Below are 19,165 nucleotides of genomic sequence, written 5' to 3' on the forward strand. Positions count from 1 at the left end.
AGTTGCCCCACGCCACAGCCGGCGTCTGTGGAGGGAGGTGGCAGAGGCCGTCACCGCTGTGGCCCTAACACCACGGACAGGCACCCAGTGCCACAAGAAGGTGAACGACCTCGTCAGAGCAGGCAGGGTGAGCGTCCCCCATATCCCCTCTCCCCCAAATCCCCCCCTCCCCCATATTCCCCCCTCCCCCATATTCCCCCCTCCCCCCCACATCCCCCCTCCCCCATATCCCCCCCCTCCCCCATATTCCCCCCCTCCCCATATCCCCCCTCCCCATATCCCCCCTCCCCATATCCCCCCTCCCCCATATCCCCCCTCCCCCATATTCCCCCCTCCCCCCATCCCCCTCCCCATATCCCCCTCCCCATATCCCCCCTCCACCATATCCCCCATATTCCCCCCTCCCCCATATCCCCCCCTCCCCCATATCCCCAAGTGAATCCAGCCCTAACCTTAACCTCTGCAATGCACGCGCAACCGATGGCGTGCATTCATATACCTGCCTAACACTGTTGCCTTTTACCCCTGCCACCACCCCCCCCCCCCCCCCCCCCCCCAGGAGAAGCGCGCACACAACAATAGGGAGCATGTGAGGACTGGAGGAGGGCCCGCTGATGAGAGGCCACTGACCGTACACGAGGAAAGGGCCCTGGAACTGGCTGGCGGACCTGAGGACCGGGAGGTTGCTGATGCAGAGGTCGGGGCCCCACGAGCAAGTGAGCCACCAACAGCCCGTCCCCATATCCCCCTCTCCCGTATCACCTGATCACTGCCTGATGTCTAACCATGCATGCTTCATTGTGTATCGCAGGACCAAACGTCCAGGCACCCATCCCCGCAGATGCAGACCGCCCGCAGGATGCCCCTCGGAGACCACGGGAGACGGAGAGACCCGAACCCTCCAGCATGCGACGCCCGCAGGATGCCCCTCGGAGACCACGGGAGACTGAGAGACCCGAACCCTCCAGCATGCGACGCCCGCAGGATGCCCCTCGGAGACCACGGGAGACGGAGAGACCCGAACCCTCCAGCATGCGACGCCCGCAGGATGCCCCTCGGAGACCACGGGAGACGGAGAGACCCGAACCCTCCAGCATGCGACGCCCGCAGGATGCCCCTCGGAGACCACGGGAGACGGAGAGACCCGAACCCTCCAGCATGCGACGCCCGCAGGATGCCCCTCGGAGACCACGGGAGACGGAGAGACCTGGAGCAACAGGGAGACGACACCCCCGTCACGTGCGGGAGCGACCACCCAGCGATGAGGGGGGCAGCCACAGGCCCCCGTCACATCCGAGCCAGGACACCACTACCCAGGACACCACTACCCAGGACACCCCTACCCGGGACACCACTACCCAGGACACCCCTACCCGGGACAGCACTACCCGGGACAGCACTACCCGGGACAGCACTACCCGGGACAGCACTACCCGGGACAGCACTACCCAGGACACCCCTACCCGGGAAGACGAAATACCGGACAGTGACTCAGAGTGGATGGGTGGAGACGAACCCCCACCCCAAAGTGCCATGGACTCAGAGTGGGACGAAGAGCACGACACAACGCCACTGCTGTCACCAACACCCTCCACCATCGCAGAAACACTCACCACGGTTGGGCACTTTAGTGATGAGGCGTCTGGTACACTCACTGGTGCGCACAACACAGCCGTCCCGGTACAGCAGGTGGAGGTAGGAGCAGCAGAGGGACCGGGCGGTCGGAGGGCAGCCCAGGCCAAGCGAACATCTGCCGCCCAGATGGATCCCGGGTTCCTGCAGTTACCACACCCACACATAGATCCGATGCAACCACCGACACGGAGACGAGCGAATAGGGTGACGGGTGGCTTGCGGCGGCTGCGGTCGCAGGTGGAGGAGTCCACCCGCGTCCAGGAGCTGGGAGTGGTCCCGGTCATGCGTGCCACCCAGGCTGACACCGCACGGGTGGCGTCCGCGGTGGAGGCAATGGGTGCGACGGTGTCAGACATGGGGAACGGTTTGCGAGGCCTGGGGCCTTCCGTGCAGGCGGCGTCTGTGGCCCAGGAAATGGCTGCCCTCTCACAGGAGGCCATGAGCCAGTGCCAGCGCCAGATGGCAGAGGCGCTCAACGCCATAGCCCAGTCTCAGCAGGCCATGGCCCAGTCTCAGCAGGCCATAGCCCAGTCTCTGCAGGCCATGGCCCAGTCTCTGCAGGCCATGGCCCAGTCTCAGCAGGCCATCGCTGAGGGCATCGGCGCCAGTGGCCATGTGCGAGCTGGCGTCGCACTGTCGCAGACAGGGTTCGACAACCCCCTGGGCTCCATGGCTGCAAACCTGCAGACCCCTGTCGATACCAGCACGGGCCTCCAGGACTGGCAGCGCCAGATGTCGGGGGCGCGTCGGATGGCCAGTCCGTTCGCATCCCCCACCCATGTAGAGGCCTGGGGGCCATCGGGCACCCCGAGGGAGGAGGAGGTGGTGTGGTCCGTCCCGGCTCCCTCTGTAGGGGAGGTCCCGGTACACCGCGACACCTCGGACTCCCCCCCTTCCGTCCCAGGTGCGTCGGGTGGGCAACGGGCAGGACAGGCTGGCAGCTCGCCATCCCAGTCGCCCGGGCCGCAGCGTGGCGCATCTAGGCCAGGACGCCCCAGGAAACGGCCGCCAAAGGGATCCAGTGTCAGAGGGCAGGAATCACAGGAGTCCACCTCCAGTTCTGCTGTACCATCTGGGGAACCACGTAGACGTAGTCAAAGGGCCAATTAGACACTGAGTAAGTTGGCACGGGTGCAGGGCACAGATGAGTTTTAGGCGCTAGGGCACGTGCATGAACTCCTTTGGTTATTAAAGTCAATGTTACACCTACCGAAGCTGCCTTTGTGCTCTGTCCAAAGTGTGCGGGGGTGTCATGTACGTTGAGCGCAAGTGTGTGTGTGAGGGGTGGTCTTACCTCAGCCCCAGGTGAGTCTGCCCCCTTCCCCCTGGGCCGCCATCAACATCCCCCGGGCAGAGGACGGGACCGTGCGCTGCAGTGTCACAGCCGCATGCAGGGATGGTCCGGGTGGATGGTGGTACTGTGGCCATGGGTCAGACATAGTCCAACGATGTAGAGCCAGGAGCTCATCGGAGGCGGGTTGTCATCATTCTCCATGGCCTGCGATAGACACGCGTCCACCCGCAACTGGGTGAGCCCGGCCCGTTGTGCCGCCGGTGGATCGGCAATTGGGAGTGGGGGGGTGGTGTGCATGCGGGTGGGGTGTGTGGGGTTGGGGAGGGGGGTGAGGGTGCTGGGTGGGTGGATGGGTGGGGGGTGTGGGTGGTCGGCTGTTGTCATGGTGTGCGGTCTGTGGCCATACTACCCGATTCCCACGCCCATCTAGTCAGTGAAGCGGGCGTCTATCAGTCTGTCCCGTGCCCGCTGGGCCAGCCGGTAACGGTGGACAGCCACCCGTCTGTGTCTACCCCGTCTGCCCTGACCATTGCCCCCATCCCCCTCATCTGGGGAGGACTGGGCCTCTTCCTGCTGCTCCTCCACTCCGCCCTCCTCTGCCTGCGGCACATCGCCCCTCTGCTGGGCTATGTTGTGCAGGACGCAGCACACCACAATGATGCGGCCGACCCTATCTGACCGATACTGGAGGGCGCCCCCAGAGAGGTCCAGGCACCTGAAACGCATCTTCAGCACGCCAAAGCACCTCTCGATCACTCCCCTTGTCGCTACATGGGCATCATTGTAGCGGTTCTCCGCCTCATTGCGTGGCCTCCGTATAGGCGTCATCAGCCACGATCGCAATGGGTAGCCCCTGTCGCCCAGCAACCAGCCCCTCAGCCGGGGATGGCGTCCCTCGTACATGCCGGGGATGGATGACCGCGACAACACGAATGAGTCGTGTACACTGCCTGGGTGACGGGCGCAGACGTGCAGGATCATCATGCGGTGGTCGCAGACCACCTGTACGTTCATCGAATAGGTCCCCTTCCTATTAGTGAACACGGCCCTGTTATCTGCAGGTGGCCGCACGGCGACGTGCATCCCATCGATCGCGCCCTGGACCATGGGGAACCCGGCAACGGCAGAGAAGCCCACGGCCCGGGCATCTTGGCTGGCCCGGTCCACGGGGAAGCGGATGTAGCGGTGCGCCATGGCATCTGTCACTGCCCGGATGCACCGATGTCTGCGATATGCCGGACAGGTCCCCACTCGGTGCCTGGAATGACCCCGTTGCATAAATGTTCAGGGCCACCGTAACCTTGACGGACACGGGGAGAGGGTGTCCCCCGCCAGTGCCACGCGGTGACAGGTGTGCCAGCAGGTGGCAGATGTGTGCCACGGTTTCCCGGCTCATCCGGAGTCTCCTCCTGCATTCCCGGTCCGTGAGGTCCTGGTATGACTGCCGGGGCCGGTACACACGGGGCGCCCTCGGGTGCCTCCGTTGCCGTGGGGCCGCGACGTCCTCCTCCCCCTCCTCGTCCTGTCGGTCAGGTGTCCCTCCAGCCTGGGCGGCTGCCGCCTGCCCCTCTGCGGCAGCCTGCGCCGCCTCTCTGGCACGCTCCTCCTCCTCCTCATCCAGGGCAACAGACATGAGCGGCTGCCACCACGGCGGCCAACATCGCTGGATGGTCTGAAAACATGACGGCCTGGTGGGGGGGAGGGGATCGACGACATGTCATCATTGCCCATATCCCCTCCTCCCCCCAGCCAGGTGGCATGGACCGCATGGGTCCAACTGTTGGAGGCTGGCACCTGGCCAGGTGGACCAACTCATTTGCCCACCCATCACCCACCCCGGCACGGACCCCCCCCACCCCAACCTCCACCCCGGCACGGACCCCCTCCCCAACACCCACCCCAGCACGGACCCCCCAAACCTCCACCCCGGCACGGACCCCCTCCCCAACCCCCAACCTCCACCCCGGCACGGACCCCCCCCCAACCTCCACCCCAGCACGGACCTGCCCCAACCTCCACCCCGGCACGGACCCCCTCCCCAACCCCCAACCTCCACCCCGGCACGGATCCCCTCCCCAACACCCACCCCAGCACGGACCCCCCCCCCCAACCTCCACCCCGGCACGGACCCCCTCCCCAACCCCCAACCTCCACCCCGGCACGGACCCCCCCCCCCCAACCTCCACCCCAGCACGGACCCCCCCCCAACCTCCACCCCGGCACGGACCCCCCCCCAACCCCCAACCTCCACCCCGGCACGGACCCCCTCCCCAACACCCATCCCAGCACGGACCCCCCCCCAACCTCCACCCCGGCACGGACCCCATCCCCAACACCCACCCCAGCACGGACCCCCCCCCCAACCTCCACCCCGGCACGGACCCCCTCCCCAACCCCCAACCTCCACCCCGGCACGGACCCCCCCCCAACCTCCACCCCAGCACGGACCCCCCCCAACCTCCACCCCGGCACGGACCCCCTCCCCAACCCCCAACCTCCACCCCGGCACGGACCCCCTCCCCAACACCCACCCCAGCACGGACCCCCCCCCAACCTCCACCCCGGACCCCCTCCCCAACCCCCAACCTCCACCCCGGCACGGACCCCCCCCCAACCTCCACCCCAGCACGGACCCCCCCCCAACCTCCACCCCGGCACGGACCCCCTCCCCAACCCCCAACCTCCACCCCGGCACGGACCCCCCCCCCAACCTCCACCCCGGCACGGACCCCCTCCCCAACCCCCAACCTCCACCCCGGCACGGACCCCCTCCCCAACCCCCAACCTCCACCCCGGCACGGACCCCCTCCCCAACCCCCAACCTCCACCCCAGCCCGTCCCCCCCCCAACCTCCACCCCGGCACGGCCCCCTCCACAACCCCCAACCTCCACCCCAGCACGGACCCCCCCCCAACCTCCACCCCGGCACGGACCCCCTCCACAACCCCCAACCTCCACCCCAGCACGGACCCCCCTCCCAACCTCCACCCCGGCACGGACACCCCCCCCAACCTTCACCCCGGCACGGACCCCCCCCCAACCTCCACCCCAGCACGGACCCCCCCCCAACCTCCACCCCGGCACGGACCCCCTCCCCAACCCCCAACCTCCACCCCGGCACGGACCCCCTCCCCAACCCCCAAACCTCCACCCCGGCACGGACCCCCCCCCAACCTCCACCCCGGCACGGACCCCCTCCCCAACCCCCAACCTCCACCCCGGCACGGACCCCCTCCCCAACCTCCACCCCAGCACGGACCCCCCCCAACCTCCACCCCGGCACGGACCCCCTCCCCAACTCCCAACCTCCACCCCGGCACGGACCCCCTCCCCAACCCCCAACCTCCACCCCAGCACGGACCCCCCCCCCAACCCCCAACCTCCACCCCAGCACGGACCCCCCCCAACCTCCACCCCGGCACGGACCCCCTCCCCAACCCCCAACCTCCACCCCAGCACGGACCCCCCCCCAACCTCCACCCCGGCACGGCCCCCTCCACAACCCCCAACCTCCACCCCAGCACGGACCCCCCCAACCTCCACCCCGGCACGGACCCCCTCCACAACCCCCAACCTCCACCCCAGCACGGACCCCCTCCCAACCTCCACCCCGGCACGGACACCCCCCCCAACCTTCACCCCGGCACGGACCCCCCCCCCAACCTCCACCCCAGCACGGACCCCCCCCCAACCTCCACCCCGGCACGGACCCCCTCCCCAACCCCCAACCTCCACCCCGGCACGGACCCCCTCCCCAACCCCCAAACCTCCACCCCAGCACGGACCCCCCCCCAACCTCCACCCCGGCACGGACCCCCTCCCCAACCCCCAACCTCCACCCCGGCACGGACCCCCTCCCCAACCCCCAACCTCCACCCCAGCACGGACCCCCCCCAACCTCCACCCCGGCACGGACCCCCTCCCCAACCCCCAACCTCCACCCCGGCACGGACCCCCTCCCCAACCCCCAACCTCCACCCCAGCACGGACCCCCCCCCAACCTCCACCCCGGCACGGACCCCCTCCACAACCCCCAACCTCCACCCCGGCACGGACCCCCTCCCGGCACTCCCCCGGAGCCCAGCCTACTCTAACCACCCCCCCCCCGCCCCCCCCCCCCCGCCGCACACACACACAAGCCGAGACACACCTCTCCTCAGGCAATCAGTCTGCGGCCACGCCATTTCCTGCCCAGAGCCAACCCCCCAGGCCGTCACTCACCTCCTCGCTGGTCGGCGTGAGCCTGGAGCACCGGGTCACGCCGATGAAAAGGAGGTTTGATTCACGTCGACGTGAACGGTCATCACGTCGACGGGACTTCGGCCCATCCGGAAGGGAGAATATCGGCAGGCCGAAAATCGGCTGCCTTGCGCAGACCCGTGACATTCTCCGCGGCAGCGGCGCCATTAACGCCCCGCCGACTTTTCTCCCTTCGGAGACTTCGGCGGGGGCGGGATTCACGGCGGCCAACGGCCATTCTCCGACCCGGCGGGGGGTCGGAGAATGACGCCCCTTATCACTCATATAGTTGCCAAAATAAGTGTAACCCTGAGGATTGGAAACTTGTTTTAGTATTTACAAAGGAGGATCAAGAAACTCAAAGAGAAAATAGAATACGAGAGCAAACTGGCTAGAAACATAAAAAAACGATTGAAAAAGTTCCTATAAAATGTGAAAAGGAAAAGATTCGCAAAGACCAATGTGGGTCCATTCCAGGCAGAGACAGAAGAGTTTATGATGGGGAATAAGGAAATTACAGCGAAACTAAACAATGTGTGTCTGTCTTCACAGAGGAAGATACAGAAATTGTCCTAAAACACGAGAGAACCAAGGGACCAGTGAGCACGAGGAACTGAAAGAGATTAGTATTAGTGAGAAAGTAATACTGGAGAAATTAATGTGGTTGAAAGTTAATAAATCCCCAAAAGCTGATGCTCTCCATCCCAGAGTGTTGAAAGAGGCGGCTGGAGAGATAGTGGATACATTGGTGATCATCTTTCAAAATTCTATAGATTCTGGAATGGTTCCTGCAGATTGGAAGGTAGTAAATGTAACCACACTATTTAAGGAGTGAGAGAGAAAACGGGGAACCACAGACCCATTAGCTTGACATCAGTAGGAGGGAAAATGCTACAATCTATTATAAAGGATGTGATAACATACGAATTAGGAGCTGGAGTAGGCCACTCGGCCCCTCGAGCCTGCTCCACCATTTAATAAGTTGATCTGATTGTAACCTCAATTCCACATTCCCCCCGATAACCATTCGCCCCCTTGCTTATCAAGAATCTATTCAACTCAGTCTTCAAAATATTCAAAGACTCTGCTTCCACTGCCCTTTGAGGAAGAGAGTTCCAAAGACTCCCAACTCTGAGAGAAAAAAGTTCTCCTCTGCCTTAAATAGGCAAGTTGTTACTTTTAAAGTGACTCCAATTTCTAGATTCTCCCACAAGAAGAAACATCCTTTCCACATCCACCCTGTCAAGGCCCCTCAGGATCTGATACGGTTCAATCAAGTCACCTAAACTCCATCGGATACAAGCCCAGCCCGTCCAATCATTCCTCATAAGACCAGCCTCCAATTCCAGGTACGAGTCCAGTAAACCTTCTCTGAACTGCTTCCAACACATTTACATCCTTCCTTAAATGATAGCAAGACTATACACAATGCTCCAGATGTGGACTCATCAATGTCCTGTATAACTGAAGCACAACCTCCCTACTTTTGTATTCAATTCCCTTTTTGTGATTCATGCTCTTGGACACCCAGATCCCTCGGAGTCTCAGAGCTCTACAATCTCTCACTATTCAGATCAGAAACTGTTTTATTCTTCTGGCAACATGGACAATTTCTCATTTTCTCACATTATTCTCCATTTGGCAGATCTTTTCCCACTCACATAACCTACCTCTATCCTTTGTAGTCTCCTTATGTCCTCTTCACAGTTTACTTTCCTACCGATCTTTATACCATTGGAGCATCAGAGCAGGAGTTGGCCATTCAGCCCATCGATCCTGCGCCGCCATTCAATGCGATCATGGCTGATCATCCATTTCATGGTAGCACACTGGTTAGCACAGTTGCTTCACAGCTCCCGGGTCCCAGGTCCGATTCCCGGCTTGGGTTACTATCTGTGCGGAGTTTGCACTTTCTCCAGGTGTCTGAGTGGGTTTCCTCCCACAGTCTAAAGATGTGCAGGTTAGGTGAATTGGCCATGCTAAAATGCCCTTAATGTCCAAAAAGGTTGGGTGGGGTTACTGGGTTACGGCGATAGGGTGGGGGTGTGGACTTTGGTCGGGTGCTCTTTCCAAGGGCCGGTGCAGACTCAATGGGCCAAATGGCCTCCTTCTGCCCTGTAAATACTATGATCCTATGATTCAATGTCTTTTTCCCCACACTATCTCCATATCCATATGGGTTATTGATATTTAGAAATCTGTCAGTTGGGTGGCACGGTTGCCCAGTGGTTAGCACTGTTGCCTCACGGCACCAAGAACCTGCGTTCGATCCTGGCCCTGGGTCACTGTCTATGTGGAGTTTGCACATTCTCCTAGTGCCTTGTGGGTCTCAGATCCACAACCGAACTTGATGTGCAGCATTGGTGAATTGGCCACGCTCCACTGCCCCTTAATTAGAAGAAAATAATTTATTAAACAAAAAAAAAAGAAATCTGTCAGTCTCTGCTTGAAACACACTCAGTGACTGAGCTTCCACAGCCCTCTGGGGTAGAGAATTCCAAAGATTCACAACCCGAGGAGTAAAGAAATGTCTCCTCAGAGACCCGTCCTAAGTGGCTTCTCCCTTAGTTTGAAATTGTGTCCCCTGGTTCCAGACTCTCCAACCAGGGGAAACCTCTCACCTGCACCCACCCTGTCTATTCCTTTGTGGATTTTGTAAGTTTCAATGAAATCCCCTCTCATTCCTTGGAACTCTAGAGAAAAGAGGCCCAGTTTCCCCAATCTGCTTTCATAGGACAGTCCTGCCATACCCGGGACAAGTCTGGTCAAACTTTGTTGCTGTTCCTCTGTGGCAATACCTTTCCTAAGTAAAACTGCACACATTACTCCAGCTGTGGTCTAAGCATTTCATAATGATCGATGTCATTGAGGCACGTTGCCTGGTTCTTCTTTGGCACCGGTATGATGGTGGTCTTCTTGAAGCAGGTGGGAACCTCAGAACGGAGGAGGGAAAGGTTGAGGATGTCCGCACATGATCTGGGTGCATGGCAGGGACTCCCGTCAGGACCTGTCGCTTTCCGAGGCTTCACTTTCAAGAAGGCCAATCTGACTTTGGAGGCTGTGACGGTGGGCATGGGCGTGTCCAAGGCTGCTGGGGCAGATGACAAAGGTTTGTTGGTTTCCTGCTCGAAATAAGCATAGAATGCATTGCGTTTGTTGGGAAGGGGTGCACTGTTGCTAAAGATTCTATTCGGCTTTGCTTTTTAGCGCATTATGTTGTTTACGCCTTGCCACAATCGATGAGAGTCCATGATTCTCGCTTAGTCTGGACAACTCTTCTGTTGTCTCTTGGTATCCCTGTTGGCTTTGCAGAGGTTGTACCTAGATTTTTTTGTACAGGTCAGGGTTGCCTGACTTGAACGCCTCAGACCAGTCGGGAGTGAATCTCCCGATTAAGCCATGGTTTCTGGTTGGGTAACGTACGTACTACCTTCTTTGACACACAATCTTCTACACACTTGCTGATGAAGCCTGTGATGGTGCTGGCATACTCGTTTCGGCTAACTGCCGAGTTCTTGAATATGGACCAGTCACGTAGGAGCTCTTTTGCCTCAGACCAGCATTTGCACAACCTTCTTAACCGGATTTTCCCGTTCAAGTTTCTGCTTGTACGCCGAGAGAAGGAGCGCCATCTTGTGGTCCGATTTTCCGAAGTGCGGTCAGGGGATGGATCATCAGGCGCCCTTGATGTTTGTGTGGCAATGGTCAAGGATGTTGGGGCCCCTGTCGGGACAGGAGATGTGTTGGTGGAATTTTGGCAGTACACACTTGAGGTTGGCCTGGTTAAAGTCCCCGGCCACCATGAACAAGGCCGCCAGGTATTCTGTTTCATTGTTATTTATAGCGGTTACAATTCATCAAGCGCCTTCTTCACTTCCGCCTGGGGTGGGATGTAGACCGCCGTGATGATGGCAGAAGTGAACTCCATGGAAGGCCGTATGGATGGCACTTCACAGTCAGGTATTCCAGGTCCAGGGATCAGTAGTTCCCCAGGGTCGCCACATCCGAGCACCAGGTGTTGACGAGGAGACAAATCCCTCCACCCACTCCAGGTTCAGTCCTGGATGTGATTAACAGCAGGAATAACAACAGAATCTAACCCATCATCACTTGTGAACCCTTTGGTGTCTCAGCGTGTTGGACGACTGAGTGAATCCCTCCCCAGTGAGAGCAGGTGAATGGCTTCTTTCCAGTGTGAACTCGCTGATGTCTCCGCAATGTGGATGATGTTTGAAACCTCTTTGTCGCAGTGAGAGGAGCTGAGCGGTCTCTCCTCAGTGTGAATGCACTGGTGTTCCATCAGTACCCAAGAGCTTTGAAACCCACTCCCACAGTCGGAGCATTTAAAAGGGTCTCTCATTGGTGTGAGTGACGTTGTGGCTCAGCAAGTGATGACCGAGTGAATCTTTTCCCAGTCGGCGAGGTGAACGGGCTCTCCCCAGTGTGACCTCGCTGGTGTCTCCGCAAGTTGGATGAGGTACTAAAGCTCTTTGTGCAATGAGAGCAGCTGAACGGTCTCTCCTCAGAGTGAAAGCGCTGGTGGGACATCAGTAGCTGAGAGCTTTTGAAACCCCTCTTGCAGTCAGAGCATTTAAAGGGCCTGCTCTTGGTGTGATTGACATTGTGTTTCAGCAGGTGGGATGAATGAGCAAATCCCTTATCACACACAGTGCAGATGAACGGCTTCTCCCCGGTGTGAACTCTCTGGTGACTCTGCAGGTCGGACAACTGAAAGAATCCCTTCCCACAGTCAGAGCAGGTGAATGGCATCTTCCCGGTGTGAACTCGTTCGTGCCTCCGCAGGTGGCCAATGTTAATGAATCTCTTTTCACACTGAGAGCAGGTGAAAGGCCTCTCTCCAGTGTGAACTCGTTCGTGTTTCCGCAGGTTGCCAATATAATTGAATCTCTTTTCACACTGAGAGCAGGTGAAAGGCCTCTCCCCAGTGTGAACTCGTTCGTGTCTCCGCAGGCTGCCCATTTCAGTGAATCCCTTTTCACACTGAGGGCAGGTGAAAGGCCTCTCTCCAGTGTGAACTCGTTCGTGTCTCCGCAGGTGGCCAATGTTAGTGAATCCCTTTTCACACTGAGAGCAGGTGAATGGCCTCTCCCCAGTGTGAACTCGTTCGTGTTGCCGCAGGCTGCCAATGACATTGAATCTCTTTTCACACTGAGAGCAGGTGAAAGGCCTCTCTCCAGTGTGAACTCGTTCGTGTTGCCGCAGGTTGCCAATATAATTGAATCTCTTTTCACACTGAGGGCAGGTGAAAGGCCTCTCCCCAGTGTGAACTCGTTCGTGTTGCCGCAGGCTGCCAATGTTAGTGAATCCCTTTTCACACTGAGGGCAGGTGAAAGGCCTCTCTCCAGTGTGAACTCGTTCGTGTGTCCGCAGGCTGCTAATGTCAGTGAATCCCTTTTCACACTGAGAGCAGGTGAAAGGCCTCTCTCCAGTGTGAACTCGTTCGTGTCTCCGCAGGTTGCCAATGTCAGTGAATCCCTTTTCACACTGAGGGCAGGTGAAAGGCCTCTCCCCAGTGTGAACTCGTTCGTGTCTCCGCAGGCTGCCAATGTCAGTGAATCCCTTTTCACACTGAGGGCAGGTGAAAGGTCTCTCTCCAGTGTGAACTCGTTCGTGTGTCCGCAGGCTGCTAATGTTAGTGAATCCCTTTTCACACTGAGGGCAGGTGAAAGGCCTCTCTCCAGTGTGAACTCGTTCGTGTTTCCGCAGGTTGCCCATTTCAGTGAATCCCTTTTCACACTGAGAGCAGGTGAAAGGCCTCTCTCCAGTGTGACTGCGTTGATGCCTTTCCAGCTCGCACGGGGCTCTGAATCCCTTCCCACAATCCTCACATTTCCATGGTTTCTCCATGGTCCGGGTGATCTTGCGTCTCACCACGTTGGATGATCAGTTGAAGACTCGGCCACACACAGAACACATGTACAGTCTCTCCCTTCTGTGAATGGTGTAGTATTTGTTCAGGCTGTGTGACTGGTTAAAGTTCTTTCCACAGTCAGTGCTCTGTAACAGTCTCACACGGGTGTGTGTGTGTGTCTCAGTGCTTTTCCAGACACACTGATGTTTAAAATCTCTTGAAGCAGACAGAATAGACAAACATTTCTCCTACTAGATTCAAAGGCCAATGATCCCAAGAATTGAGTGACTCAGTCAGTTCTTGCGTGATATTTAGTTTGAGAGCTCGGCCTCAAACTCCTCTTGTTCGAACTTCCTGCAAACAGATTTTACAACAGTAATCATTGTTAGTACAGGATAGAAACTCAGAACAGACAATTCTAGTTTCTATCGAACATTCTTTCCTCTCTCTTTCCCTGAAATGCTCTAAATCTCAATCCCACACACTCTCCCTCCATTCTCACTCTGCTGTAGCTAATATTCCCCCTCCCAATTCTCCTGAAGGTGCCGATTCAGGCTGATTGACAAATCCAAGCTCACTGCTTCCTACCCTGGACAGAGAGACCTATATTCACTTACTTTCCCTCCCAATTTTCCTGAAGGTGCTGATCAACAAATCTAAACTCACTAAAACCTGTACAAGAGTCGAGAATCTCCATATAAATACATTTACTGATTAGAGATAGGGAAATTCTGAGGAAGAACTTTATTTAGTCATGGAGTGGTCATGACAGGGAACTCACTGCCCACAAGCGTTGTGGAAGTCGAGATGATCAATAATTCAAAATAATATATGAAGAAAATAAGCTTTCAGGGGAACAGGGATATCGAGGGGGAATGGCACTGACTGGATTGCTGTACAGAGAGTCGGCATTGACTTGAGTTCCCAAATGGATTCCATAAGTGCTGCAATGACTGTATCACTGGAAATATATAATGTAGGTAGAACTAATAATACATGTATTTCATTACAGAACCATCAATAATATATCTAATACATTCTATATAACACTAGATATATCTCTGTGCAATATAACATTTTTTAAAATTCATTTACGGGATGTGGGAGTCGCTGGTTCAGCCAGCATTTATTGCCCATCCCTAGTTGCCCTTCAGAAGGTGGTGATGAGTTGCCTTCTTGAACCGCTGCAGTCCTTGAGTTGTAGGTACACACCCTGTGCTGTCAGGAAAGGAGTTACAGGATGTCGCCCCAGCAACAATGAAGGAAGGGCGATATATTTCCAAGTCTGTCTGGTGAGTGACTTGGAGGAGAACCTCCAGGTAGTGGGGTTCTCAACTATCTGCTGCTCTTGGCCTTCTAGATAGTAGTGGTTGTGGGTTTGGAAGGTGCTGTCGGAGGAACCTTGGTGAGTTACTGCAGTGTATCTTGTAGATGGTATACACGGCTGCCACTGTTCGTCGGTGGTGGAGTGTTTGAATATTCATGGTATGTGGAGCAGTCAAGCGGGCTGCTTTGTTCTGGATGGTGTAGAGCAGCATGTTGGAGCTGCACTCAACCAGGCAAGTAGTGATTATTCTGTTACATGCCAGACTTGTGCCTTGTAGATGGTGGAGAGGCTTTGGGGGTCAGGAGGTCCGTTAGCCGCTGTAGCCTTTGGCCTGCCCTGGTGGCCACCATATTAATATGGCTAGTCCAGTTCAGTTTCTGATCAATGATAACCCTCAGGATGTTGGTTGTGGAGGATTCACCAATGCTAATGTCAAGGGGCAGTGGTTAGATCCTCCTTGGTAGGAGATGGTCGTTGCCTGGCACTTGTGTAGCACAAATGTGATTTGCCACTTATCAGCCAACATCTGGATACTGTGCAGGACATGCTGCATTTGGACATGGACTGCTTCATTATCTGGAGTCATGAATGGTGCTAAAGATTGTGCAGTCATCCACAAACATCCCCACTTCTGGCCTTATGATGAAAGGTAGGTCATTGATGAAGCAGCTAAAGATGGTTGGGCCTAGGAGTGTGCCCTGAGGAACTCCTGCAGCTGAGATGATTGACCTCCAACCACTACAACCATCTTTTTTTGTGCCAGGTATGACTCCAACCAGCGGAGAGTTTCCCACGATTCCCACTGACTCCAGTTTAGCTGGGGCTCCATGATGCCATAGTCGGTCAAATGCTGCCCTGATACCAAGGGCAGTCACTCTCACCTCTGGCATTCACCTCTGGCATTCAGCTCTTTTGTCCATGATTGAACCAAGGCTGGAATGAGGACAGGAGCTGAGTGACCCTGGTGGAACCCAAACTGAGCGTCCGTGAGCAGGTTTTGCTGAGTAAGTACCACTTGATAGCGCTGTTAATGACTCCTTCCATCACTTTGCTGATGGTGGAGAGTATTCCGACAGGAAAGTAATTGGTTTGGTTTGTCCTGTTTACTGTTCCCTTTAATGTCAGCCATCTCCTGGGGAAACCAGCCCTTTAAATGTGAACATTAGGAAAGAGACCATCATTTTAGCCAGACAAATAAATGTGTCAAGCTGAGGGAGCAAACGATGTCAATGTCTTTCAGAGAGAGAGACCTGGGCCAAGCTTTTCAGAGTCTGCACCCTCCCTGGATTGACTTCCTTTCCCTTCAGTTGCTGCAAGTGATCAATTGAAGGTCAGAATGAGACAAGAAATGGAAAGGGGGAGAAAAGAAAGTGTTTTACTCACAGATGTTGGAGACAGGAGGACATTTCAGTCTGTGTGAAGCCCAATCTCCTTTCCCATAAAGCCCGCGCTGATTGGAGGACCAGCGTCCTTCCGGTCCTAACTCTATCCATTAGCCAACACCTCACAGGAAGGTCAGGGGCTGGGCTTTCCTCCACACATGCGCAGCTTCCCCTCACCCTTGGACATGCGCAGTACCTGATCACCCGCCCGTGCGGCGGATAGAGCGGGTTCCCCAGCGCAGGGGATTGTGGGAGCTACGGCCGACACTGTCCAAACTCCTGGGGTGAAAAGTGGAGGAGGCTTGGGCGGTTGTGTGCGAGCTTGGTGTCCGCCCCCGGGCCGATTCGAAAGGCAGGCCGCCTCTGGGAGCTTCCTGGATGGGGTGAAACAGCAACTCGGCGCCCATTGCTCCTGGTCCCCGAGGGAAGGGGAGAAGACCGGTTTCGGAGTACTGCGACCAGTCGTGTTTCAAGTCAGTGGTTGAGCTGCGGAGACGCTGCTTCGGACTGCGAGGTTTGCTGTCGGCGGGTTTGAGTTCGCCCAATGGAGGACGAAGGAATGGAGGAAGGATGGCAGCTGGATAGGCTGCTGGAAGCGGCGGGTCGGAACCGGGAGTGGATACCCGATGGGCAGCCCGCGGCCTGGGGTGGGTTGCTGCCGTTCCTGGGGTCTCCGGGGGTTCGGCCCCCCTGGACGCCCTGTGGGCGGTTGGGACTGACTCTGGGACTTTCTTCCCCGTTGTCGACTGTTGCCAACATTGGAGTGACTCTGGCCGCTGCCATTGGAGGACTTTGAGGACATGTTGTTCCTCGTGAAATTTCGGCAAGAGCGCCGGTGCTGTGTTATGGAACTTGCAAAATTAATGGACTTTTTCGATAGACTTTTTCTATGTATAATGAGGGATTTGCTTTCTTGTTTTCCTTGCTTTTGTTTTATTTAGTAGCCTATAACATTTAACACATTTCGGTCCTCCGGAATGGTATTTAGTAATTGTGGTGGAACGCTGGTTAGTGCGGAACTGCTCTCCCTCCGAATGGTCCTGTGCCCTCGGGCGGGTCCAGGAGAGGGGAACCCTCTCTCCTCCGCCGCGCTCGGGTCTGGCTCTCCGGGGGTCTGTGCTCTCAGCCAAGGGGGGGCCTTTCCCCCGGGGTGTCGGCGGCAGGGCGGGGCAAACGGGGGTGGGTGAGCAGGGATTAGTGTTCGGTGATGGATTCTACCCTGTTAAACCTTTTCTGGGGTAAATTAAGGCCTGGTGCCTGGTGATTGGGTTTTGATATGATACTGTTAAAAAGAATTGAGGCCCTGTGGGTCATATTTGTACTGGAGCGGCCGTATTGTATCGGGGCCTTGTGCCTCGTGACTGCTTGTCTTTTGTGTTTAGAGTCGTTACCTTGAAACGTGCCTGTGTCGTGTGTTGTACTTTTGGGTTTTGTTTCTCTTTTCTTTACTTTATTTTGGAGTGGTCGTATGGTTTCGGGGCCTTGTGCCTCGCGACTGCTTGTGTATGTGTTTAGAGGTTGATGCCTCGATGTAATTGTGCTTTGTGTCTCCTTGTTTCTTTTTACTTTTAGAACAGTCGTTTGGTTTCATGGCCTTGTGCCTTACGACTGTTCGAGTTATGAACCTGTTTGATTGAACCTGTTTGATTGTTACCTGAACTACACGTAGGGCCTGTGCCTTGCGGCTGGTTGCGATAAATGACTGGTTAATAGGTATTTGGAAACGTATTTCGGCTCTGCGCTTTGCAGCTGTTTGTGTTCAATGATTGTTACAACGTTGTCGTGAAATGTAATTGGGCCTGGCGCCTCACAGCTGTTTTGTGGTCAGTGATCGTTTAATCGTTAATGTGAAGTGTAATTGGGCCTTGTGCCTTGCAGCTGTTTCGTGTTCAGTGACTGTTGAATCGTTAATGTGAAGTGTAATTGGGCCTTGTGCCCTGTAAATGAGTCTGTGTTGAAAATTGTGACGACATTAAAAGAGGTACTCACAGATGTTGGAGACACAGGAGGATGTTTCAGTCTGTGTGAAGCCCAATCTCCTTTCACATAAAGCCCGCGCTGATTGGAGGACCAGCGTCCTTCCGGTCCTAACTCTATCCATTAGCCAACACCTCACAGGAAGGTCAGGGGGCTGGGCTTTCCTCCACACATGCGCAGCTTCCCCTCACCCTTGGACATGCGCAGTACCTGATCACCCGCCCGTGCGGGGGATTGTGGGAGCTACGGCCGACACTGTCCAAACTCCTGGGGTGAAAAGTGGAGGAGGCTTGGGCGGTTGTGTGCGAGCTTGGTGTCCGCCCCCGGGCCGATTCGAAAGGCAGGCCGCCTCTGGGAGCTTCCTGGATGGGGTGAAACAGCAACTCGGCGCCCATTGCTCCTGGTCCCCGAGGGAAGGGGAGAAGACCGGTTTCGGAGTACTGCGACCAGTCGTGTTTCAAGTCAGCGGTTGAGCTGCGGAGGCACTGCTTCGGACTGCGAGGTTTGCTGTCGGCGGGTTTGAGTTCGCCCAATGGAGGACGAAGGAATGGAGGAAGGATGGCAGCTGGATAGGCTGCTGGAAGTGGCGGGTCGGAACCGGGAGTGGATACCCGATGGGCGGCCCGCGGCCTGCAGCCCGGGTGGGTTGCTGCCGTTCCTGGGGTCTCCGGGGGTTCGGCCCCCCTGGACGCCCTGTGGGCGGTTGGGACTGACTCTGGGACTTTCTTCCCTGTTGTCGACTGTTGCCAACATTGGAGCGACTCTGGCCGCTGCCATTGGAGGACTTTGAGGACATGTTGTTCCTTGTGAAATTTTGGCTGGAGCGCTGGGGTCATGATGTGGAACGTGCAAAATTAATGGACTTTTTTTTTTAATGGACTTTTCTATGAGTACTAAGGGATTTTGTTTTCATGTTTTCTTTGCTTTCGTTTTCTTTAGCAGCCTATGACATTCAACTCATTTCGGGTTTCCCTGAAATGGTAATTAGTAATTGTGGTGGAACGCTAGTTGGTGCGAAACTGCTCTCCCTCCGAATGGTCCCGAGCCTTTGGGCGGGGTCCAGGAGGGGGGAACCCTCTCTCCTCTGCCGCGCCCGGGTCTGGCTCTCCGGTGGTCTGTGCTCTTAGCGAGGAGGGGCCTTTCCCCCAGGGTGTCGGCTGCAGGGCGGGGTGAACGGGGGTGGGTGAGCGGGGATTAGTGTTCGGTGATTGATTCTATCCTGTTAAATCTTTTCTGGGGTGAATTGAGGCCTGGTGCCTGATGATTGGGTTTGATATGACACTGTTAAAATGTATCGAGGCCCTGTGGGTCATATTTGTTTCCGAAGCGGCCGTATTGTATCAGGGCCTTGTGCCTCGCAACTGCTTGTCTTGTGTGTTTAGAGGCCGTTACCTCGAAATGTACTCGTGTCTTGTGGTTTTTTTGTTCCTTTTTTCTTT

This window comes from Scyliorhinus torazame, chromosome 5 (assembly GCF_047496885.1).
Source record: "Scyliorhinus torazame isolate Kashiwa2021f chromosome 5, sScyTor2.1, whole genome shotgun sequence".
NCBI classification, from domain to species: domain Eukaryota; kingdom Metazoa; phylum Chordata; class Chondrichthyes; order Carcharhiniformes; family Scyliorhinidae; genus Scyliorhinus; species Scyliorhinus torazame.